The sequence below is a fragment of the Sciurus carolinensis genome, chromosome 8 (assembly GCF_902686445.1).
Source record: "Sciurus carolinensis chromosome 8, mSciCar1.2, whole genome shotgun sequence".
NCBI classification, from domain to species: domain Eukaryota; kingdom Metazoa; phylum Chordata; class Mammalia; order Rodentia; family Sciuridae; genus Sciurus; species Sciurus carolinensis.
The window spans coordinates 62,074,093-62,101,197 of NC_062220.1; the positions used below are offsets into that span (position 1 = coordinate 62,074,093).

At 34.9% G+C, this 27,105-nt stretch overlaps 1 protein-coding gene and 1 non-coding gene across 9 annotated transcripts in view; one reads left to right on the forward strand and one right to left on the reverse strand.

The window, feature by feature from the left end:
* Magi2 (membrane associated guanylate kinase, WW and PDZ domain containing 2) overlaps positions 1-27,105 on the forward strand; it is a 1,289,418-nt gene that overhangs the window by 219,062 nt on the left and 1,043,251 nt on the right. The window lies entirely within an intron of this gene.
* Positions 7,066-7,136, reverse strand: Trnaa-agc (transfer RNA alanine (anticodon AGC)). Its single transcript has one exon. It is a non-coding gene; the product is annotated as a tRNA-Ala (tRNA).

A 27,105-nucleotide genomic window follows, 5' to 3' on the forward strand; every position in this document is an offset into this window, starting at 1 on the left:
GAATGTATAGCTGTGCCTCATCCGCCACAGACCCTCCCGTGTCCCTGGCTCCCTGCTGTTCAACTGTCCCACAGGTTGCAGGGAGTATTAAGTGAAATAGCAGAGGGCTTTTGGGTGACAGGTGTTTGATAATTGTCACCTCTCCCTGAACTTAGTTGAAGGACACTGATTTAAAAATCCACATTTCTTTTAAAAAGACAATGCATAGAAATGATTTTCTAATTTAAAAATCATCATTAAATGCACTTCTACTCCATGGGAAATCATTCTTGACTAAAAGCACTAATTTCATAATTCAGGCATTCAGTATGACTATATTCTTTTTTTTTTTTTTGGTTTTTTGAATTTATTAGAAAGGCTTCTTTATTTTTATTGTAAACAAATGGGATACATGTTGTTTCTCTGTACATGAAGTAAAGGCATACCATTTGTGATGATGACTATATTCTTAAGGTTAAGAATGATAAGTATAATGAGGGAAAAAATCACTTTTATTCATTTTGCATCTTCCCCTAGGGGTGGGGGAATATAAAAGGCAACAAAAAATTATAAAATTTATTTTCTCCCAGAATCTTTATCTAAAAGGAAAATCACCAAAAAGCAGTGATTTTTTTTAATTAAGATAGTAAAGTTATAGCTAAAAACATTGAATGCTTAAAAAGATGAAAATCTTGGTGATTTTATCTTTGTTTATGGTGTGTACCACCAAGTATATCTATCAAATCTGAATTTCTAAGATCTGCATCATTTAGAAAAAGAACTGACCATATGATAGTAAATTGTGTTGCAATCATATCTAATATTTATTTTCATCATCTCCTTAAAATCTTAAGACAATCATTTCACCTGAGTCTTCCAAGCCATGAGATTGTATATGGCACTCCTCTTCCCTCAGTTTCCTCACATGGCACACCACTCATCAGACCTCCCCATGCACTGTGAACTTGAAGCTCAGGGATAACCTCACATTCTCATTCCTTCCCAGCCAGGCAAAATTCAGATCTCTTCAGGTGAGTCTTCACTCAGAGGTGACTCCTAGAGGAAAGCAATGTTATAATTCACACTATTATATGCATGAATGCCCTCATTCATTGACCTTATCTTTTCAGATACTTTATTGAGAAAGTGATTGCTCACATACAAATTTAAACTTGGTGAAATTTCGAAGAGTTCAGTAGAGTGAAGCAACTCTTCTAGGAAGCATAGTAGAGATTGTTCTGGAGTCATCCAGAACTTATTTAGGCAATTTTGAGCTTCAGCTCTGGGATGAGCTCTTTTCTGTTAACACTGCTATTTGTAGCTTCCCCTTTCTTTGGCTTGAAAACCAAGATATTCTTTAAAGGTTCTATCAGGTATTCTATAGTAGGTACTATGGGAGGAGCATTTGAGGATGCTAAATTTCTGAATGTGTGTGTGTGTGTGTGTGTGTGTGTGTGTGAGAGAGAGAGAGAGAGAAGAAAAGAGAAAGAGAGAGAATGAACATAGGTCACTGAATGTGTTTTTGACCATTAGAAACTTGAATAATGGTAAGTCAAGAGCAGAACTTAAGTTAATAATCAATAAGCGAAATAGTCATTTATTCCTGTCAAATTATCAGTTTTTCTTCCACTTTGTATAATATTGTCTTACATTCCTTGACTAACCCTGTCCAGGAGGCAGTTGTCCGCTGTGTGTGTGATAAGTTGTGTTCTACTTGACTAAAGTAGTTGTGTTAGTTAGCTTTTCATGGCTGTGACCAAAACATATGACAAAAATAACTTAGAGGAGGAAAAGTTTATTTGTGGCTCATGGTTTCAGAGATTCAGTCCATGGTTGACCAACTCCATTGCTCTGCACCCAAGGAGAGACAGAACAGAACATTATGGCAGAAAAGTATATGGAAAGGAAAGTTGCTCAGCTCATGGTAGCCAGGAGAGAGCGAGAGCGAGAGCAAGAGCGAGAGCGAGAGAGAAAGAGAGAGAGAGAGAGATCACTCAAGTGTGTTTGCCAGGGAAAAAATGTAATCCCCAATGACGAGTCTCCAGTGACCTACTTTCTCCAGCCATGTCCCACCTGCCTATTGTTATAATTGTTATAACACTCAGTATTCCACTCAAATGATTATTGCACAAATAATCCATCCATGAGGTTGCAACTCTCATAATCTAATCCTTTCACCTCTGAACATTACTACATTGACTATCATGTTTCCAATACACAAGACTTTTAGGCTCATATCCAAGCCATGTTAGTAGGTTCTATCATTTATGCTTTTGCAGGTACCATGGCGGCAGCATTGAGGACACTGAGTTTCTGAGTGTATGTGTGTGTGTGTGTGTGTGTGTGTGTGTGTGTGTGTGCATGTGCCTTTGTGTGAGAAGAGGGGTTCAAACACTTCCTATCCGAACCATAACAATAGTAATTTGTAAAAGAAACGTGTTCATTCTGTGCTCTCCCTGCCCACCATCTCACTACTGTGTAGGAGATGGCAGAAAAAGGAGATAAATGTGGGTTCCAAATGACTACAGTGAATATGCTGGCTTAACTTTTGGGTTTAGTCTCCAGCAAATGCAGTGCCACTGAGCTCTTCTTTTGCCATTAGCATTGGGAAGTCCAATGAGAGTAGAGTGAAAATCAGATTAAGGAAGATATTTTTGGTAATACAGCACTGTGAATTGAATTGCTTCTGTTTTTCAAGCACTTGTGAGTGTTGTGAAGATAAGACAAAAAAATGTTTTGTGTTATTTATTGACCTCCATTAATCCCATCAGAATTTTAAAGAAAAGAAATTTTAAAATATATTCATTCAAAGGCAAAATGTTTTTAGTTAGAATGTTCTTAGAGTTAGTTAAAAATTCCAAGATTTATAGTATCCAAATAGCAAATACAGATGGCAGTATTGAGGTACTCAAATCTGAGCACAGGGGAAAATGTAAAATATCTTGAATTAAGATTTGCAAATGTGAAGGCACTGGGAAAAAAAATTCTAAAAATGAGCACAAACAGCTTCAATCTGTGTCTCATTCATTTGTCATTCTTTTTCCCTGAGGCAACCTAAAAGGTAAACACATGCCTTTACTTTTTATAACCAAATTCAAAATTTGCAGTGGAGAAGAAATACTGACAAAATACAGAATGCAATCAATGAAGGGCATAGGAACCACTCTGTAACAATACTGGGTATTAATTGAAAGTGATTTCATTATCTATTTTAAAAGTTTATATTCTTTGAATTAGAGGAAAGCTAAATGCCAAATACAATGTTTTCAAAAGCAAATTGCATCATTTAAATGAGTTCTTGGCAAAGACAATAGTGGTTCCATTAAATGATTAGATTGTTTTATGTTCCTTTTACCATTATTTCCCATAGGGAGAAAAAAAGCTCTTCTGTGGTCTTTTTTTATAATGTGAAAAATTCTAACCTGTGAGTAAGCAACATTAACTATCCATGCATTTTAACTGATATCATTGCTTTTGGCAGGAATAATAATGATAAATATTAGACACAGTATAGCAGGACTGTTTTTAATATCATCCAAATATTACCTCATTAAATATATCATTTGTTATCATAGTGCTAGGATTTTTATTTCAAAGGAAAATGCTATTGGTGATGTTCTTTGCTTTATTAGGAAACTGGCAAGATCCTGAGTCCTTTACTTACAGTTTTCTGTTCTTCGCCAATGATATCTCAAAAATATGGGAAAAATATCTAGAAAGAACCATTATTTGTGTAGTTTTTACACATATAACATGTTAAATGAAATAGCACAAGACCCCCACATGTTGTACATATGCAGGTGCTTAAATTTTTACATTATTTACTGTCATTCTTATCAACATATAAACACTAACTCTCAATACAAGTGTTATATCAAGTAGTCATTATATTAACAAGCAGTATGCAAGAAAGAGTGTTCACTCAACACTCAACGTTTTGAAAGAGTGTGAACTCAACAATTTGAATCCCAGTATTTTCACAGGGTAGGTAGAATCTTGTAACAAGAGTAATAAAATGCAGATGCTTTTTCTACTCATGTACATTTATTACAATTCGGCTGAAGGAGAAAATCAAATGTGGAGCACTCATTATGTACAAATGTTAACCACTTTACATGTATCGCTTTCATTGATTCCTACAACAGTCCTCCAGAGAAGGTATTTTTGTTGTCCCCATTTTGTAGGAAAAAAAAATTGAACAAAAGAATACAAATAACCCAAGCAATAAATGGACTAAGGAAATGAGCAGACACTTCACAGAAGATCTACAAGCAATCAATAGATACATGAAAAAAAGTTCAACATCTCTAGGAATAAGAGAAATGCAAATCAAAACTACCCGAAGATTCCATCTCACCCAAATTAGAATGGCAATTATCAAGAATACAAGCAACAATAGGTGTTGGCGAGGATGTGGGGAAAAAGGTACACTCATACATTGCTGGTGGGATTGCAAATTGGTGCAGCCACTCTGTAAAGTGGTGTGGAGATTCCTTAGAAAACTTGAAATGGAACCACCATTTGACCCACCTATCCCACTCCTTGGTCTATAACCAAAGGACTTAAAATCAGCAAACTACAGTGATGCAGCCACATCAATGTTCATAGCTGCTCTATTCACAATAGCTAGATTGTGGAACCAACCTAGATGCCCTTCAATTGATGAATGGATAAAGAAACTGTGGTATATATACACAATGGAATATTACTCAGCCATAAATAAGAATAAAATTATGGCATTTGCAGGTAAATAGATGGAGTTGGAAAATATAATGCTAAGTGAGATAAGTCAATCCCAAAAAAACCAAAGGCCAAATGTTTTCTCTGATAAGTGGATGATGATACATAACAGGTGGTGAGAGAGAGGCAAGAATGGAGGAAGAATGAATTGTTTAGAGGAAAAAGTGGGGAGAGGGTGGTGGGGAAGAAAAATAACAGGATGAGACAAACATCATTACCCTATGTACATGTATGATGTCGCAAATGGTGCAACTCTACTTTGTGTACAACCAGAGAAACAACAGTTGTACCCCATTTATGAACAATGAATCAAAATTAAAAAAAAAAAAACAGAGCCTTAAATCACATAACTTATAAGGTCACAAAGCTAGAGAGTCACAGTCTCTAAGCCAGAGGCACCTTTCCCAAAGACCCAGGCATACTCCCAGCATTAGGTAATATGTACAGTCACCAACTGTTTGCTGAATCCCTTCTATGTCTAGGTGTTGTACTTGCTGCTAGGAATAAAGACACTAGGTGGAGATACCACTATGAGGATTTTTTTTTATTATGATATGTGAAACATTTTATTAAGGTTGTGGAACACAGGGTACCATGGAATCCCAGAGGACTGTGTATTGAAAACTTAAGTGGCAACTTAGGAAAATTCTGTAGCATAGCTGCCCTCGTGCTCCTGCATATTATGACAACTTTCTTTTTCTTATATTGGTTGCAGATGATAGTTCTAATCTTTTCAGTGGTATGACCAAAACAAGATAGTTTATTTTTCCAAATTGGAAGTCTATTATTCATGCATATTTTTCATAGCAAATCTTCTGAAAGTCATTATTTTGCTGTCAATTTCACAGAGAAAATTCATCATATTAGCAGAGGAGATAACCACAATGATAAATAATAACTACCATTTGTTGACTGTTCATCATAGACTGAGTGCTTTTCTTACAATTTTATGTTCTAAATTTAATTCTGGCATACTCTGTGAGATGGACATTGTTATCTCATTTTAGAGAGGAATAGAGAGGTAATTTGCTCAAGGTAGCATAGCTGGTTAAAATGGAACCTGTTTAATGCAAAGTTCAAGATGACCTCCTAGGTACAGTACTATTCTAATTAAGAAGAGTTTAGGGTCTGGAACCACTCTGACTGGTTTGCAATTCTGCTCTCTTATTTCTTTACTTTGTAATCATGGGCAAAATACTGAACTGCTATATGTTTTGGTTTCTCTTTTAGTAAAATAAGAATATAACCATAATAATACCTTCTTTCCCCATATGGTTGACTACAAGGATTGGAAGAGCAGTTATGAAGGTAGGAAATCAATGACTCAATGTATATATTAGACTGTCTCAATGTATATATTAGACTGTCTCATATCCACACTATTGTTTATTTACTGGTAAGACAAACTATGAGGTGCCATTTTATCTTTCCCTTTTGCACTTGAATACAAAAATCATATTCCAGGGAGAGAAAAGGCATGCTTCCCAGGGAGTAAGGGTGAGTTGTTAATGTTATGTGTATGTACACAGAAAGAAGGGGAGCACAGTACAAAAGCCTCACATCCCCAGCTTAGATGGTACAGCAATCAAGTAAAACTATTTAACATGGCAATGAAACTGTCCATCAAAAGAATCACTCATGCCATGTAAGGAAAAATGGAGGTATTGAACCAGAAATAAAATGATTTAAAAGAAAACCAGTAAAATAGAATTTGAAATCACAACCATGAAGTATTTTCTGGAGGTCTGCCAAGAGAAAGTATTTAAAGTATATTAAATTTCTTCATAAAACATTTACATTATGCTTTGGATCTTAAGAGTTAGAACTGCAGCATTTGGTTTAATTGTACTATCTTGCATGCAAAAAATATGATGTCCTTGTAAAATTTAGTAAAAATTTTCCAGTTTCTGCTTATTTCTTTGGTATACAATATGACTTTTATCACCCTTTTTAATTTTCTCCAGTAGTCCTTGTCAGAGCAGGAAAAAATATTTTTGAGGAGGCTGAATAAACTGGAGAGAAACATTACTTGGTATTTCCTAGAGAATGAATTCCAGAAAGGTATTATCATACAGGGAACATAAAATAGTTCTCCATTTGATTGCTGATAAAAAGAGAGCTGGTAGCAGCAGTTATGTGTGACAGCAACATTATGAGCCGTGTCTGTAGTAATGGGGGAATCACATTAGGACGCTCTGTTTCAGAAACTAGAATGAATATATTTTACACATTTATTTTCTTAAATAAATAGAATTTACAAAAAATATGCTAAGAGTCTTCTGGGGTGAAGTGTTAGAGGAAAACTATATAATTGAATTGCTTTCTCCCCAATTTTTTTTTTTTAAATGGTGGTGCTGGGGATTGAACCCAGGGCCTTGTGCTTGCTAGGCAAGCACTCTACCACTGAGCTATATCTCTGTCAATTTCTCCCAAATTTAACATTAACCAAAAGGAAAAGAAAAAAGTTTTAAAACAGTAAAGGTACACTCTGAGCAATAAAGTAAAGGAAATGACATAATTTCAAGTCAAGAAGACAGAGGATCCCAGAAACCATGATATGGTGTCCTCTACTTCCCGACATCTACCCACCCCACAGCCACTGCTATCTCTTTTGTCAAAACCACACAGGTAGCACATTCCTAACAGTGGCATAAACACAACCACCTACCACCCATGATTTGAATTAATTAGATGGTGGACAGGTAGCTCATCCCATTAAAAATAAATAAGTAAAGAGGAAAAATGGCTGAAAAACTTCTCCTACAATCTCAGATCTCTGCCAGAGCCAGGAAGAACTACTAAGGTCAGCATTTTGCATAGCTATGTATTTTTTCCATCTTAATGGTAAACTGGAAAGGGAAGGTACAATGTGCACAGTCTCTGAGAACAAATTATTTCCTGCAAGTAGGAGATTTAGTCTCATGGAAGAAAAAACAGAAAATACATTAGATTCTTTAAAAGGGCAGTTATTCCTGTGAGAAGAGGCATGGAGAATCCCAGCTGCAGTATCACTCCTCTCTCAGAAGCCAGAACCCATGACCAAAACCCCAAAGCTATTGTTTACCCTTTTGAAATGAGATTGGCAGCAATTCAAAATTTTGTACTACTCAGTATTGGCAATGGTTTGAGGAAACTATAACTCTCATATCCTGTTTATGGGAATTTAAATTGATATAAACTATGGGGAACATTTTTGTACGATATCTATCAAAATTTAAAGTGTATATTATCCATAACCTAGAAATTCCACTCAGGAATACTACCTGCAGTCTGCTCACAAAAAGTATATGAATCAGAATTTTAAAGATTGCATGCAACAGCAAAATACAAGAAACAACTCTAACAGTCTTCAATGAGGAAATGACTAAATTATGTGCATCCAGTGGAATAGTCTACAGCAGCTAAAAATAACACGAGATCCTGATGATCTTGTGCGGAAAGATTTCCATGCTATGTGATAGTGGGGAAAAGGGGAAAATAGCCTGTATTATGATAAATAAAAGACTTCATACATTAATGTTCTTTCTGGAATAATTTCCAAGATAATATGACATCTATTGGAAAGAAAAACAAAAATTTTGAGGAAGAGTAAAAAAAAAACTTGATTTACATTTTATACGTTTTTTATCTGCTTGAAAATTTTACTATACACCAGTGTTGTATTTGTGCTTCTAAGTGCTAAGTTTACCAAGTAAAAGACCCGCTGCTGACTTATACTCAGCATGATTCAGAGTTTATGTAGGGCCTCCAACCCAGCTCATTTCTATATTGCCAAAGTTGAATAAAAAGCCCCTTCATTCTTCCATAAACCCAATATTAAAACCCAAAGACATTTTTAAAAAATCAATTATTATCTATTCAAATATCAAAAAGAGGCATTCTAACTGCAGAAAACTTGAGAAAAGTAAAACAATTTAAATAAGATGAAAAGCATGAATTTAATTATAACAACTAAAATATATGTATGTCGGGGGTGGGAAGTATCCCTGCATTATGGTGGTTTAATTCCTGATGTCTTGAGACTTTATCATGATGTGAAATCAATAAGCACTGAGTGGAAACTGTTCTTTGAATTTCTAATCTTAATCTTTTCCTGGGATCACAATATTCAGTCTAGTACTCCAAAGATGCTGGACTATGGCAACAAATTGCAACTCCTAGTTAGTCACAGGATCACAGAAGTAAACACCCAGTACACCACAGTGTGCTTTTTGCTAAGCTATGATATTTGGTAGTTAGGTGTATTGAATGCACTTTTCACTTAACATGAATTTATTTAGACGTAATCTTACCATAAGTGGAGGAGCACATGTATGAGTGTGTGTGTGTGTGTGTGTGTGTGTGTGTGTGTGTGTGTGTGTGTTTTGAAGGAGGACTTGGAAAGATACATGAGCAATCACCTAGGAAATCTGGGCTTACAGTGGGGATCCTAACATATCAATGCTGGCTTAAATGTCCTAGATATCTCAGAAATAGGAGACCTTATAACATGTTGATAAAACCTTATAAATGTTTCCAAGGTCTATCAATGTCTTAGCCTAGCCTAAAATAATTTGCTGTCAATTGGTTACATCACATTTCCCCCATATACTTTGGTATTCATATAAAGGGAGCAACTACACCTTCTATGTCAACAAGAGAACTTAGCATGCACTTAGCAAAACATGAAATCAAAATAGAGAGGGATGTGTACATAGGATTTGTACTCAAAACATGAAAAGTACCTGATTGGTATTTATACAGTTTGGAGTTTTATTTGCTTTTGTCTTTCATTTTGTTTACCAATTGTGCCCACAAAACTTAAGCAAAGCAAAATGTAAACTGTATGCCTATGTTGTAAATAAAACTAAAGCAGAGTTCAGGTCAGCAAATCCAAACACTCTGCATAAGGCACTGGGACAAGCTGAGAACACAAGGACAAATGTGACTGTTTATGAAGTTAGGAAGCTGAGAGTCCTTTAATGGAGATGAGTTTTAAGTAAAGAATTAATTTGTAGTATGATACTCAACTAAGAATATGTGCCATATTTCTTAGAAATATGCTTTATGTGGAGTTGTGTTTAAGTAAAGCAGAGCAGGGATTGGAATCTGGGACCAGCTGGGCTCATAGCACATGGAACATGATAAATCTGTGACTCTCTATCCCAGGAGGGTTCCTGAGGCAGAAGGACTCAGCCCAGAAGTACAGAGGTATAGGGCTTGACAGTGCTTCTAGAGGACCATGAGCATTTTGGTGTTGCTAGATTGTAGAAGGAAAAGAGTGACAGAACACAATAAGTGACATTCTTATTGTCTAGATAATGTATTTATACTTTGATAGTTTTGTACTTTAAGTTTTTACCATTCCCATAAAACTTTTTGAAATATATATTATGTTGCAGTAACAATTATAGTCAAAAAATTTTTATCTGATCTCTTCTATTGTATTTAAGCATATTAAGAAAATTAATTTTAAATGTTGGTTGTAGATTTAGGAGATATTTTGTGTGAGTTTCTTTACAGTAGTGGCAACTTAAATATATTTTAAAATACATATTAATTTGTGGCTGATTTTTTTTTTTTTTTGCTCATTATTCTTGCCATGCTTTATGTGATAACTGAGCAAGTCAATGTTCTACAGAATTCATTTGTTTCAGGCATGACTCCTAGTTGTCAAGTTTTCTTTCCTGAAGCCACCTTCAGTACCTATGATACCATTCCATGCTAAAAACAATAGAAAGGAGGTTTTTCTTTGTAATTTTTCTTTGTAATTTGTAAAAGAGATCTTTAAGGCAGTTAGCCCAGAACTAATTTGTTGGTATTTTTGAACACTAGAGATGAGGGAAGATTAAAAGATGAAGTTGAAGGGGTAGGCAGGACCAGACAAGGCAGGACTTCATAAAAAGAAATTTGAATTTGCTTCTAAATTCAATGAGATGCCCCTGGAGAGTTTGAAATGGAAGAGCAAAATGATCAACTTTATGTTTCTAAAATATTACTCTATTTCTGATATAGAATATTATGCAAATGTATTACATGCAAATAGAACTAGCAGTTAGTGATCTATAGCCATACTCCCAAAGTAAAATCATGGTGACATGGACTAGTGTAGTATCACTGCAGATGACAAGAAGCAGATTTGTTGATGATTTTCATCTGTGGAGATGAAGAGAGCCAGTAAGGATTCTTTCTAGGGTTTGAAAATTTTTCTGTGCTATGTGCTCAAATGGAAATATTTCACAAGAAAATTTCAGAGGCTAGGATTATACGGAGAGTCAAAATTTCTGTTTGGGACATGTTAATTCTTAAATGTCTGTTAGAAAGCCAAGTGAAGATGTCAAGTGGATGATCGGATTTGTTGGTCTGAAGCTCAGGGGAGTACCCAGAGCTAGAAAAACACATTGGCAGTAATCACCTTACTTATTCTAAAGCATGAATATGGATGAAATCACAAGAGAGAATGTAAACAGGCAATATATGCTTTTTGGAATACTTGCTTACAATAGGAAGAAAGATAAAAGTAATATGTATCATACATGAGCCCAGTTTTATAGAAGAAAATTAATATTTCAATTTTTAAATCTTTCCAGTCATTGCTTATATTTTCCCAGGTAAGTAACTATTTGTTCATGTGTATCATGCCCATGAAATTTTTATTTAATTAAGTAATATATGAAAGATAGCACACCATGGTATGTTTTTATAATGGTATTATGGTAAATGGATCCTGAGTGATATAAAGAAAAGTTAATCCATACTAACTCATAAACACATTCCAAATCTTATTTATCTGCCTTATTCTAAAACTATAAAAATAAGAAGAAATAAAAATCAAATCCCTGATAAGAAGTTACAGAACCGAGTTTAACAAATACTTAAGAGAAAATAAGCATTCAATTCAGATCTCTTCTTTCCCAATGGAAAGACACTTTACCACACCTTAAAGGCCAACAACCTCCTCCAGCGCAGTTAGGTGATCAAACTCTTTACAATACAAAGGAAGAACTGTAATATATATATATACATATATATATATATATATATACACACATATATATCATTATATAAATAATTTACATACTTGTGTATCATTAGATACATAATATAAATAATGTGTATCATTGTATATATTGGAATGTAAATCATTCCCAAACTAATGTGTTTTGTGTTTACCAGCATTCTCTACCAATTTTTTTATCTACTTAATGATTTCTTTTTAATCATGTACAACAAGAATGAGATCCAAGTCTAGCTGAGGATCTATATTTTCTATATAATACTATCAGTATTAGTTACCAAAAGCAAATTCAACTAATTGTCCTTAATCCTGGAACTAATAAGAATATTTGAAGTAAATACTTAATTTGAGGAACTAGTAAAATGTACATATGTGTTCTTAAATAATAGGTGCATTAATGAAACAAATTGAATTCCATATAAACTCAAATATTTACAACAGACTCAAGCATGCTTTACAACATTAGATGTCAGCTTAAAGTTTTAAAGTATTTTATTTTTAGTATGCAGACAGTCAACTGAAGTATCATTTTCTTAAAGCATTTCATAGAATATTACTTTTTAAAAGAGGGATATTTTGTGGGCAAGTAAATTTGGGAAACAGGTTTAAAGAAATCCACGCACTCAGAGTTTGTAATATGCAATTGTATACTTGTTAATCTCTTGGGATAAATGTTAGCCTACATTCACCAAACTTTTATGACTACAGATCCCTGGATTTTTTCTATTTCATTTAGAACCATTTTTGGGGGACCAAAGTTTTATAAAAGTCTTGTTGAAGAAGAAGAAGAAGGAGAAGGAGAAGGAGAAGGAGGAGGAGAATAGAGACATACATCCTAAGCAAATTAGAGAACCTTACTGTTTAGGACCTTGAAATTTGTCCCCTTTTGTGTTTCTTATATTCACATAAAACTCCCACAATCTTCCAAGGTGGAGAAGGGTAAGTGTGATATTTAAGGAAGAAATCAGAACTGTCCCCAGGCAGTTCTGGTACATAAGCAGAGTCTATTTCTAGCTTTTCTCCTCCCATGTCACCACATTTTCCTTCTGCTACTCACAACTTCCTCAGGTTGTCATTTCTCCTTACCACCTTGGGACCCTTTTCTAAAACCCTTTCCCAGGGATTGTGTAATGGTGGCCAATTACCTCGTCTCCCTCTCTCTCTCTGACGAAGACAATTTCTGCCTAGGGTACACCACCTCTGGGCGACTTTGATTGCCCTGTCTTGTGGACTGAAAGTTTTGTCGCGGGTCCTAACAGTTGTGTCCTTATGCCATTTTAGGTCCTGCTAACACAGACGGGGTGTTATTCTTGGGCAAAATGTCTCATTGGAAACCTTTTAAACTGTATCTCATTAGTCACTTCTTTTGTCTGCTCTCAACACCAGTGCTAGAAAACATAATATCTCAGGAAAAGTAAAGATGAAGTTAAAGTAACCAAGCCATAGTGACAGAAAGGGCTGGAAGTCAAAGGCTTACATTTCTGTCTTAGCTCTATTACCAGTTGGCTCTTTGGCTCCTTGTCTCATAGAGCCTCAGTTGTCTCAGTGGTTGAAGGAGGATAATGCTCTTACAGGCCTGTGATGATTGTAAAATAAGGGTGGGGGTGCTAGGGAAGAATAGAGTTACTTTACATTAGGTAGAGGGGAGTGAAGGGAGGGAGGGGAAGGATATGGGGGTAGAAAGGATACTAGAGTGAAACAGACATTATTACCCCTTGTACATGTATGACTGCATGACTGATGTGATCCTACAATATGTACAGTCAGAAAAATGAAACATTATATTCCATTTATGTATGATTTATCAAAAGGCATAAATGCATTCACTATCATGTGTAACTACTTAGAACAAATAGAAGACATTTTAAAAAAATGAGATCTACCAATAGACATGGATTGTTTTGAGCAGCTGAAAGGCAACACGATATTCATTCAGAAACTTCATATTACATATAAGGAAATTAGGCTTGGCCTAGAGCTTTTCCAAATGGCCCATTTGGTATATTTTCCAGAAATGAATCACAGATTACTATAACTACAATTTGCCCTAATGGTGACTAAGTATGCTAGAAGACACTCGGACCCCCCAAATTTAACCAGGATTAACTCCAGGTAAAGTGAGGACTCCAGCACAGTTGTCTGAATCTGGACAGAGACTTTCCTACTGTGCCAGCACATTGCTGGAGTGTTCTTACTAGTCCTAGAGCTGAGGGGCACACCTGAGAGAGACTGCGTCAGGCCTGGGTCAGGAACCTGTCTTTCAATCAGGTTATGTGTTGTGATTCTGTAACGTAGGAGCTAGTGATATTTTAGTCCCATAATTTTGTAGAAAAACAAGGGTGTCATGCAGGAAACGGACCCAGGAAACGGATTTGGAGTTTAGTAGGTGGAACAGGATGCAAGACACAGTTAGGACAGCAGACATGCTTTATTCAGTGGTGGTCACAGACATTAGCCAGCCCCCACTTTAGCTTTGTTTAGTCACCACTTCCATAGACCCTCTCTATATACAGTTCAAACAAAGAGGGAACACAGCCAACAGATTATGTAATGGGGGGTACTCGCAAGTTAATGTTTATGACCTTGAGTCTATATGCTGAATCACAGTGTTTCTGGCCTTGACTAACCATAACATAACCAGTTCCCAGCCCTGCACCCTAAAAACATTAATAGGCTGCTGGAAGTCTCTGTGAGGTAGCCTAACTACAGCCATTTTTGAGCTTGCCATAACACAGGGTATATAGTTTTGAAAGTTTACTGAAAAAGTCTCAGCCACCCTAAGAAAAGAGACTTTCTCTCCACAGATGTGGAAATGAGTCCAAAATCTTTGCATATCTTGCTTAGCCTACTAACCTCTCCCAAGGCTACACTGCTGAAGAGGTTTGTTCCTGCCCTGCTATTTGCCCAAAGCCTTTTAAAAAGCTTTCTAGACACAGTCATATTTAGAGATTTCACCCCATAAAGCATATTAAAATATACATATATCCTACATTAAATATAATTTTGATGTGAAATAATTTGTAAGATTTATTTCTATATAATTTATTTAATAACAGGAATGAGTTCTGGCATATAAGTTAATAAACATGGGCTCTTAGACATCTATGGATTTGAATCCCAATCCAGCATTTACCAGCCCTGTGACTCAGAAAAGTTGTACAATCTCTCTGTGCCTCAACTGTAAAATAGGAATGCTGAAAGGACTACTTTAGAAAAAAGTAAAGAATAACTGAGTTTGTAAAGAGCCTCAAAAATTCTTAAAAGTTAAGTGATTATGTAATCTTAATAGGACGTATGCAGATAGTTACTGGACTATCTTTTTAACTTTCCTAATGTTTTGGCATATTTCAAAATAAAAAGCTAGCCTCCTTCCCCACCCAAGTGCAGCAACTACCATTAATATTATCACATTTTTTGGAATCCTTATACATATTTGAAAGGTTTTGGGAAGTAAAAAAACAAAAAAATATATAACCTCTACCAGATATAATGAAATTTATATTTAAATATAATAATTTATTAAATGCTTCATTAAATTTGATAATTAGTGGTTTATTCTGAATATTTAATCAACCATTTATTAGTTTCCAATTTGCAGTTCTTATATTTTAGCAAAACTAAGCTGTTTTTCTTTCAGTTCCTTCATATTTCCCAGAAAAATAAGTCCCTGATAAACTGGCAGGCTATATACCTCTCCTGCCTGAGGATTTATTTTGCCTCTTGTTTTGTATGCAATAGATATTAAGCAAACAAACTGAGTGTTATTAAAATTTTTCAATCCTCATCCCTATTCCATAGGGTCAGTATCATAATAAGAAGGTAGGTATCCTGTCACACTCCAAGATGACAAGTAAATGAGAGGAGCAGTAGAGCAACTATGCTTACTGAAAAGTATATCATTTTTTTTATTGCTTTATGCTCCATGTGCAAATCACTGCAAGAGAAGCAGTTGAGAGCCCACGAAGGAAGAAAAGAGAACTCTTGCAAATGTGGCATTGCACTAGTGTGCCACTCAAGGCTCTTGCTAGGGTTTGAAGTTTGTATTCCTCCAAAATTCATTTCCAAACTTAACTTCCAATGCAGCAATGTTAAGAGGTAGGGCCTTCTGGGACACAATTATTTGTTTGCTTGTTTGTTTTGTTGTTGTTGTTGTTTTAGTACCAGGAATTGATTGAATCCATGGGCACTTGACCACTGAGCCATACTCCCAGCCCTTTTTATGTTTTATTTAGAGTTGGGTCTCACTAAGTTGCTTTGGGTCCGGCTAAGTTGCTGAAGCTGAATTTGAACTTGCAATTCTCCTGCCTCAGCCTACTGAGGCACAGGGGTTACAGGTATGTACCACTGTGCAAGCTCACAATTAAGACTTGAGACTAGACCCCTCATTAAATAAAATTAGGACTTTTATAAAAGAGTTAGGAAGAACAAGTTCCACCCTTTATTTTCCCCTTCTTCCACATAGAAAGCAAAGAGTAATCCCTCATCAGACACTGAGTCTACTGGCAGCTTGATCTTGGACTTTCAAGTCTCTAGAAATGTAAGAAATAAATCTGTCAGGTAAATTACCCAGTCTAACATATTTTGTTGTAACAACATGAACAGACCAAGACTACTTTTATTCTGAAATTGCAATTCAGGCTGCAGAATTGACTTTAACTGAGATTAACATAACCAGGTCTGTGTCAACATATCTATTTAGCAAGAGACCAGGTGAGTTAAATTGACTCAGAGTCTTGCCTTGCTGAGCAGAACTAGACTTGATCCAAACACTGATTGTGAATTTTCTGAGCAGAAAGTGAGAATCTATACTTGGTGACTGAGTGATTAAATATCTTCTTTTTATGACAAATTGCTTGAGCCTACTTTCTTAAGCTTACAGTCATTATGGTCTCATTTCACTGATTTCTTATTTCAGGCATAGTCAGATCTGACATTAATACCAAACTCACTTAATTGGTGAGTCAGTCAAAAGTCACTTTTCTGGAAAGCAACAAAATGAAGTCTAAGGAGGCAGTAGGATGCCTGACCTAACAGGTGACATGTATCTGCTGGATCTGGAAGAGGAAGAAAGACTGCAGGGAAAAGGAGGAAACAAATCCATCTGAGATGATGAGACATTTGGTGTAAAACATAAAACACAGACTTAGAAAGATACAGAACATGATTCAAGTCTAAGAAAAAAAATAAGGGTTGAGATATAGAAAACTACAAGTGAAAAAATAGGTAACAGCTTAATGGGACAAGAGATATAATAATAACACAATCCTTGAATTTACACACATAGTAGTCATAATGATGTAAAGATTGGTTGTTAACTAAGAATGATTCTGTTATGCCAAGAAGATAGAGAGAAGGGAAGTAGGCATGAGCTCCAAGGAAATAGGATATTAAGAAGGTAAATTTGCATAAGAGAAAGGCACTAGACACTGACTAAAAATAATAAGTAACAAGATTATTTTTTAAAAATATGAGAGAAATACCTGACATTAAAAGCATTTTAAGTAATCGGAACCATAGAGGGGCAGGGCTGCATTCGATTGCTCTTTTACAGTTATGTGTATGTACCACTTTTCTAAATATTTTTGAAGTTTAAAATGTCTATATTTTTATAACTCCATCAGTTTCATTTTTTGATCTCTTTCATTTAAATGCTATAAATAAATGTTTAATCTTTTTTTCTAATTCTCAGGAACATATAGATGCTGATTGAAGAGGACAGATATCAATTTAATATGTCTTTTATAGAAAGAGTATGCAAAGGAAAATGTGCAGAAAGACAAGAGTTAAACACTGAGAAAGTCCAGAACCTTAAATTAGAGTGTGTTAATTCATTGCTGAGGAGAAAGGCAGCAGGCTGTCTATCCCAGCCAGAGCTGGGATCAGAAAGGGAACAGGACAGAGGGGAAGGAGGTTGGTCTCACTGGAGTTTGAGTTGCTAATTGAATCACTTTTCCACTTTCATAAGAGATATAAGTTGTTTGTTTTTAATTCCAAAATACAAATGCACTTTCCCTTTTAAGACCACTTTCACCAGGAGAGTTCTGTTTATGTCACATGGTTTTTGTATGCTCCTCTTCACCTGCATTTTCTACCTTTCTCAAAATATGGTCCTAGTGCTTATGACAAGGGAGGGAGCAGTGTACATTGTGTGAGAGAAACACAGTTAAATGTCAATGAAGCTCTGTTGATGATCTCCCATCACAATCATCAGGGTGATGTCAGGGTGTGTGTACTGTGAGTATCTCTGATCGTTGTGTGCAAGAGATGCTTCCATGGCCACCATATTAGCAGGGATACCTGCTCAAGTGTGTTGGTAGCTAGTTCACACAGTGCGTCTGACCACATTGCTTTCAAGCTCATCTTCTCTCATGTCCTCCAAGAGTAATGGCAGTAAATCAGATCACCAGTTGTTGATAATTGTATCCCTTCAGGGAAAGTGATAATTGAATCAAAAGAAGAAAGAATTAGAAAGGATCAAAAGAAGTCATTATGTCCAATGGCCCTCTAATATTTGACACAGTATTGCTTATTGCCCATGAGGTTCTCCTAAATGAACTTTGGGGATAATTTACTTAAAAGGTTAAAACATTTTCACTTTTGTTAGTAGCATGAATTGACAATGTAGTATGATGTTTCTCATCAATCTCCTAAGTAATTTGATTCCTTCCATCAATTCTCAGAAATTTTACTATAGCACACAGTTGCCAATAATGTGTGGGATTTCTTTTTGTTGTTGTTTTGTTTTGTTTTCATTTTCTGAAGTAGCCTTCACATCAAAAACAAAAGAGAAATTCTATTTTCCCATCTCCTAGTGCCCAAGAAAGATTTAATTCAGACCCCAAAATGCTAAATATGTTTTCTCTTAAAAATCAACTACTTTGGTTTAGAGATATAACTCAATTGGTAGAATGCTTGCCTCATATGCACAAGGCCCTAGGTTCAATTCCCAGCACCACAAAAAAAAAAAAAAAAAAACTACTTTTTATCATGAAAAGAAAAGATTAACTCTATGGAACACCTAAATATTGTACAACTTCTTTAAACTTGGTTGAATGTAGTAAAGACATTTAACATTTAACTACTGGAGCAAAACAGAAAGGTCTGATTCTGGAAGTGATCAATAAAACCCACATAAATAATTCAGCCTACTCCAATTGGAATTAGCTCTCCATCTTTTAAAATACCCTGTGTATGTATTGAAATGTATGACTATCTCTGTTTGAGACATTTTCACATTTATGATTACTTATGAGAATAATCACTAAATAACAAAACTATTTTCCACACTTAGAAAGTAACAAAATTTACATTTCCTGGGAGAACACAAGCTTTTCAAAGATATGGGTTGGGGGGGAGTCTGTTTTTCTCCATTTTAGTTCACCTTCAATAGGATGAAAGGATATAGTAGCCTGTAGCTTTCCCTATAAATCTTCAATGAAATAATAAAACTAGAATGCTCCAGAAAATGGAGTGACCACATTTTGATATTCAACATTTTTTCAGTAATGGAGAGTTGATAAATGCATTTGTGGTCTATCTTGTCAGTAAGGAAAGAATAAATGACTCTCTTGTGGGAGGTCATTTCAACTTTCCAACCATCTGAATACCATTTAAGAAATGACCTTTTCCAGGATAAGTGTGCTAAGTAGAGTTCTTGTTCCTGAAAAAAAATTTTTTCCACTTGATCAATTAAGTAGTGAGACTCATTCTTGATGGTTTGTCAGAGCCATTTCCCATTTCCTCTCTTTGCCCAGCATACCCAGAAAAGGCTAATTTATGATGCCAGGAGAAGGACTCTGCCCATTTTAATGAGCCCTACCCTGAATTAACCATTTTATGTCTCTGTGAAAACAGTATAATCTATATGCACATGTGTGCATGTATACACACACACACACACACACACACACACACACACGGTCACAACCAAGGCCAGCTGTCTAATTGGCATAATGCAAAATAAAAATGTAGTTGCCCTACTCAAAAAGCAGGGGAAGAAAGTGCCCTAGAAGGTACTAAAATATAATGCTTTCCTGCTTTCTTTCACAGTTCTCCAATGACCTGTCAGAGTCATTTTATGTGTTATTTAACGTTATTCTAAGATAAATTTTTAAATTATGAATGTGAATTTTACCATTCATCTTTACACTATACAATTCCAGTTTTAAATACAAATACAGGAGTATTTAACATGTACATAGCCTTACTAAAATAATACAATTCATATTCTGTATTGTGTGTATGCATATGTATTTTGTTCTTACCAAAACAGTGGTAATGCTGCACGAAATTTTGTTTTTCACTTTTTGATTCATACGCATTCTTCCAATTATCTTTACCTTTGGCTTACTGATGAGGAAGGAAAACAGAAAGGGAAAGGAACTATGGGATCATTTTTGTGTGTGTCATCATTTCAGCATGAGTGATTGACTGGTATAAGGGAAGTAACATGACCAAGAAAGACTATAAAAAGTTTCCTTGGCATTGTGTTCTTTCTGCATTTAAAGCATAATCTAATTCACATGAAAAGTGAGACCATCAGACTGTCAACATTCCTACTTTGTCATAGACAGTACATATTACATTATACTCACTTTGATTCCTACTGGACTCCCACATTGTGGAATCACTAAGATTCTTTGCTCATGAGGCATCACTGTATGTAAACAGGACAGCAGAAAATGGATGACAGATACCCATATTGCATATATCTCCTCATCTCTTGCCTATAATATATTAACCCACTGGACTTCAATCATGAAACAAAAGTTCAAACATAAATGATTAAGAATTTCCAGATGTCCACTAGAGCAAAGTTGAGGCCTTCCTGAGCATGTATCCTGTGGAGCTGCAAGCATAGGAGTCCACCCTGGTCCTACCAGGAGCCCAAGCATTGTGCTTCAGGAGGATTTCACTGCTTAGAGCTGTTTTCCCTCTCCTTCACAGTGAATGACATAGCATGGGGAAAGTACTTCTGAAAGATGTTGGTAAATATTTTAAAAGTACCTTTTTTAGGTACTTTAAATATCTGACAACTATGCAAGGACATTAATCCTACCAATAAAAATGCCCCATGTAGTTCTCAGGAAACAAAGTTAAGGAAAGGAAGATCAAGAGAAATTAAACAAAGGTTAAAATTCATCAATTATTTCAGACTTTGTAAAATCATATTCTATTCCCTGTCTGTTGATCAAGGCTATTGCCAAATATAATTTCTGATTGAAACTATTGCTCCACTTAGAAAAAGATAGCATATGAACCCTAATATTTATAGGAAACACCAGTGTTTTATAGATTTTTTTTTAGTACCAAGACTTAGAGACATCTTGTCTGTGCTTTGATGATACTGTCCATGTTTATACTTGTTTATGTTCTAGAGAGTTTGAATTGTGATCTTTAATAAAATATCAGACAGCGCTGTTTTAGAATTCAATATTTGTCTCATTCTGTTTCAGTACATATTATGAAATTTGGTGACATGTTTGACTATAGGCATGAGACAGTAAACATCTGATTTATTACATTACAGATGGGATACTATTGGCAGCAGGAGAGCAAGTATAACACTTACACTTTTACTGCCTTCCCAGAAAAGGAAGGACAGAGTACTAAAGCTAAGGAACAGAATATTGTCTCTTTCTCCAACTTTGAAATAAGATTTGTGAAGGCCATAGAATGATAGACTTTATGGACATGATATACGGTGCAGGTTTGGGAGAACTCGTAAGCACTGAATCCCACACTTTCTGGCTAAGGAATGTTGGGCAAGTTATTTTAACTCCCTTTTGAGTTTTAACTCTTCACTGCAAAGATAATAATGCCTAATAGGCAGGACCACTGTGGGATTAAATGAAGCACTGTAGAGAAGGAAATGGTGACTGGCACATAAGGTCTATCAATGGCAGCTTCTGTTATTGGTGGAGGTAAGTGGTAAGGGTGTTAGTGATGGGGCAGGAATGATAGAAGTATATGTAATGCAGTTTTTCTTCAGGACCAACTCTGAGACATTTAGTGGATTAAGATAAAAAGGCTTGCCTGTAATGTTACCTATGATCGGCAGAATTGTCTAAATGAAGGCATGAATATTTTAGTCACACTATGTAGTTTGCTCTCATGTGTTTGTTACATTGTTTGTTTTCTGGTTCATGACAGAAATATAATCACCATCACAAAGAAATGTTTTGGCCCACAGAGTACAAGTACATTCTCGCCATCCCACCTTGACACATCCCTCTCTGGTGAAATCAAGAACAGAAATGCTGATCCTAGGGAAGCACCAATATTGACTCAGTAGATATCCAAAGATTGTCCAAATGAGGACTGGGGACACTTGAGTGACTGGACCTTTGGTACATGTTGTTTGGTCATTCTCTTATTTAACCACAATTTATTGAGCATTATTTTTGTGCTAAGCACAGTGATGTGGAGGTTACAAATACTAATCAGAGAGGACCCTTCATTTCACAGAGCTTCTAGAAATGGAAAGAAGACATCTATGGAGTTAGCTGTCTCACAGGTTAGAAAGTGGAATGTAGAGACAACACATCCACAAATTTAGAAGACAGGATGGGATGCTTTCTTCATGTGCAAAGTATAAGATTATGCATTAGATGGCTATAGTCACATCAAATATGAGATAATTAACTCATTAAGTTAAAAATAAACTTTAGGGCTGGGGATATAGCTCAGTCGGTAGAGTGCTTGCCTCGTAAGCCCAAGGCCCTGGGTTCAAATCCCCAGCACCGCAAAAAAAATAAATAAAAATAAAAAATAAATAAATAAATAAACATTAAAATTTCACAAATTTCATATATAACAAAAATGACCAGTTATAATACAATGGAAAAAATCATAATGGCCTGAAAGGATTCAGCTTATTTAATAATAAATATAACAGGCAGAATTGGGGATTTCAGACAGAGGAATAGGATAAGTAAAGACATAAGAAGTGAGAAGTAAACAGATGAGAAAGTATTTGCCCTTTAGGGTCCTGCTTCTCAAATTTTAGTTTGAATATGATCACCCAGAGATCTTGTTAAAATGCAGATTTCTGATTTAGTTAATCTAAGATGGGACCTGAGAGTCTATGGTTTTAACAATTCCTCAACTATGTTGTTAATGCCAATTAATTGATTACACTTTGAATAACAAGGGTTTGAAGTATACAAAACACAAGTGGAGAAAAGCTAGGTTGGAGCTGTATTAAAAGAAGGCTAAGAAATTTGAGCTTTATTATACAGAAAATAATATAATAGCTTTATTATAATGAAAACAAATGTTTTACATCAATGCAGAACTTTAGTAAAATTAATCAACTGGAGTGTTTCAGATAGAGCTTTTCTTCTTCTGAATGATAAACACCTGCATTTCCCCAACAAAATTAGGAACTCTTGATGAACCAGTAACCAGGGATGTCTCCTGAGCAACTTCCCATTCAGGCTGGACATTCTACAATCACTGTGTAGTCCTATAGAATATGTAACTTTCTCACATGTGTGTCACTAAAGTCCTCCAAGAAGGAGGTCTCTAGGAAACCAGATTGCAATTCAGTTTTCATGAATAACAGATGGGTTGAGGAAGTTGGTATTAAAAAGTCAATCAAAAATATGTAAGTCTAAGAAACAATATTTTTAAGTGTTGTGATGGAACAGAATTTCTTTTTTCATGTAAGAATGCTTTAATATTTAAGCTCTGAATTCTCCCTGAATTCCCCCTGCCCTGGTATTTTGCCCTACTATATGTACATTTGTTTAACCAGAACCCTGAGAGGCATCCTTGATTCCTTTATCTCCCCTGACTTTCATATTCTTGATTCTTTCATTCCCCCCGACTCTCATATTCAGTCACTCACAAAGTCCTGATGTATTTCAAACATAGAAATGGATCCCTGATCCTCCAATCATCAATTACTTGCATAACCTACTACAAGGGTTGACTGACTGGTCTTGCTATTTCCTCTTTAGTACATTCTTCTCAAAGTTACCAAAAGAGATTTTAAAAATATAAATCAGTCAAGCCATGCCCTGGGTTAAACTGTTCAAAAGTTAAACATTAAACTTTAAGTAAAACCGAAACTCCTCTCCATGGCTTATTAAGTCACGTGTCCCCTTCTCATGTCTAATTTTATCTGAAGCCATTCTTCCCCGTCTCTCCTCATTCCCAGTAAAGCTACAGTAACCTGAGCCTCCTTGTACATGCCTTCACTCCTGCTGGCTCTTTCTTAACTTAGGGCCGTCAAGTATGTTTGTCACTCTGCTTAGATGATCATTTCAGAAAAATCTTCAATATTCTCCTGTATAAAAGGAAGTTCTTTGTATCAACCAAACTCTAATATGGCAGCACCTCTTTTCCTCCTTACAGTTTTTGGTCTATCTTCTCATTATATTATAAATTCTATAAAGTTCATATCTATATAGTTGATTAACCATTATAATTATAGCACCATATTAATTTACTAATAAATTTTTGAGTCACTAAGATGTAGCAGGTACTATTTTAAGTTCTGTAGTTATAATAGTGAGCAAAACATGAAAATGTTTGACTTCATGAGCCTTACATCCTAGCTATGGGGGACAGACAATAAATAGTTGAACTAGGTAAAATGTCAACTATGTTGGATGGTGGCAAGTTTGATAGTGAAAAATAAGTCATAGAAAGATTAAAGGAAATTCTGAATATATCCAGGGGTTACTACTTTACATGGAAATGTGGAAATGAAACTCTTATTCTATCATATTAATAAAGCTGAAAGTATACATTTCTTTCTATATGTGTACACAAGAGATATTTAATAAATTCAGCTAATCCCTAACAAATTTTACAGCATAATAGTTCTGAAAGGATACATTTAAATTGTTAAAAGATTCTGACACAAATAGCCAGAATTATACATTCCCCAAAAGTTCTAGTAAAACCAGAAAGAAGTTAGGGATGCAACCAAATTCATTCAATGTTAGTCAGGAAATTCTAAAATATGTTACTAGAGAGGAAAACAAACTCCCAAAATCAAAATAACAATTTTTAGAATGCATAAATTCTAGAAAAGAAGATTTAAAAATATTTTTAAACAGTAGCCATTTTATTAAAATAAAAATATATTTCAATGAGTAAATAACCAATTAAAAGAATTTAAAAACTAGAAATTTTTATGAAAAAAAACTTTCATTCCTAACAGGTAGAATGACATAACATATTTGGGAATTTATTTTAAAAGAAATTTGTAGAAAAATGAACTCACTGAACAATATTTTCAAAATGTAAATCATTTAAGAGATCTATATCCATCTGTGGGAAGACCCAGTCATTGAAAGAATATAAATAAAACTATTCTCTAAATTTATCACAACCCAAGTCAAAAGTGAAATGGGATTTGTATGTGAGGATAGCATAGTAAATTTGAAATTTGTGTAGGAAAACAGAAGTTTCAGATTAGTTAGGAAAAGAGAAGGGGAAAACCCCCAAAGAAGAAATTTGCCCTATTTAGAATAAAATCACATTTTAATTCCACAAAACTCAAAGTAATGTAGTACAAAAATCAACTGAGTATACAGTAGAGCAGAACTGAGTTCAGAAATCACCCTACACCTATGTGGGAGTGTAGCATATGATGAGATTGGTATTTTCATTTAATCCATAAGATTTTTACCTGATGTTTTAAAATGGCACTGACTTATTTAATGACTATTAAGGGACAAAATAATGCCTTCATATATCAAAGTTATTCCAGATCAAGTATAAAAATGTACTATTTTTAAAATGAGAGAGATTATACTAATTTATACTTGCCTATAATCTGTCCATATTTATATAATACTTAACCTTGATACTAAAGGTGGAAACCACAAAAGAACTGATAAAATTTGGTCTCAAATAAGTTAGAAGCTTTGGAATGGTACAGCAGGACACACTAATACTAAAACGCTTCAATTAGTCTACAAGTATTTGCAATATGTACAGCAAAGTTTTAATATCCTTCATTTTTAAAGTACAATTGAGAGAATGACAAAATAAGACTAAGAGAAAACATTCACAAAACACATATTTGATAAAGAACTGGTACCTAAAATAAAGGCCAGATTCTTCAAACTCAATAAAATAAAACAAAAATATCAAAAGATGAGCAAAAAATAATGATGTTTAATTTTGAGAGGCAATTCCACTGAACTAAAGGATGCTTTAGTTTACTAAATGATTACTTCTGGATGTGTCTGTGTTTCCAGAGAAGATTGGCATGTGTGTCAGAGAACTGAGAGAAGACCTCCTTGAATATGTATGGGAGGGGGCACCATCCAGTGAGTCCCATGCTAGGTTGCAGCAGGGAACTAGAACCCTTAGTTCTGATGCAAGACTCTGTGACTTGCATCAGAGCATTTTTGGAGTCTCTTGGGACTTTGACCTTGGACTAGGGGCTGTACCATTGTCTTCCCTCTTCTGAGACTTTATATTCTTAGACTAAACCATGCTACTTCAGCCTGCTCTGACTCTCCAAGCCTGCAGAAGACAAAACTTGTGTGATCATATGAGCTGATCTAAAAAGTTCATGTATAAATATGTTTATGTGTCTCAGTGTGTAATTGTTTTGTTTTTATAAATTTGACATGACATAATTTCAGCCATAGATACTTTAAAGTTAATAATATTGAGATGTCTACTTTCTATCATTCAGACCTATTGTTATTTATATCTCCAGAATAATCAAAATTTAAAACACCATGTCTTTATTCCAAGAAATTGTTACAGAGAACAAAAATGTTGCAAAGAATTAGCAGAATGAATCAGGCATTATTACCCCAAGTGCATTTGTGACTACATGACGTGTAAAACATGACCGGTGTAATTCCACATCATGTACAACCAGAAGAATGAGAAGTTATACCCCATTTATGTATCATGTGTTCAAATGCATTCTACTGTCATATATAACTAATTAGAATAAATAAAAAAAATTAGAGACATGTCTTTCAATTTTACATACAGCATCAATGGTGCATTTATCTTGGAGACTCATTGTTTAATATAATTATTAGACTATGGTACTTAGGCTAAAAACAGAAAATAGAATTGGTGTTATGTTTTTCTTGTATAGTGTGGTCTGATTTCTTAATAGTTCTACCTAGAAAATTTTGGCTTAAGTATCACCATCAGTTGACAACCTCTTGAAGTAATGCAAAATGTTTTTTATCTTTTGCTTTATTGAATTATAATTGGATAAATTATTAGTTAAAATAATACTGCTACCTGTATTAAAATTTCATAACTAAATTATATAAATTGTCATTACAAACTTTTCTCATTTAGTTTGAAAGGGAAGGGGAAGATCAAATCAACTCACTTACAGTACCTCTTTCACAAATGACCCATGTCTCATTTTTCTTTGTGCCAACAATTTC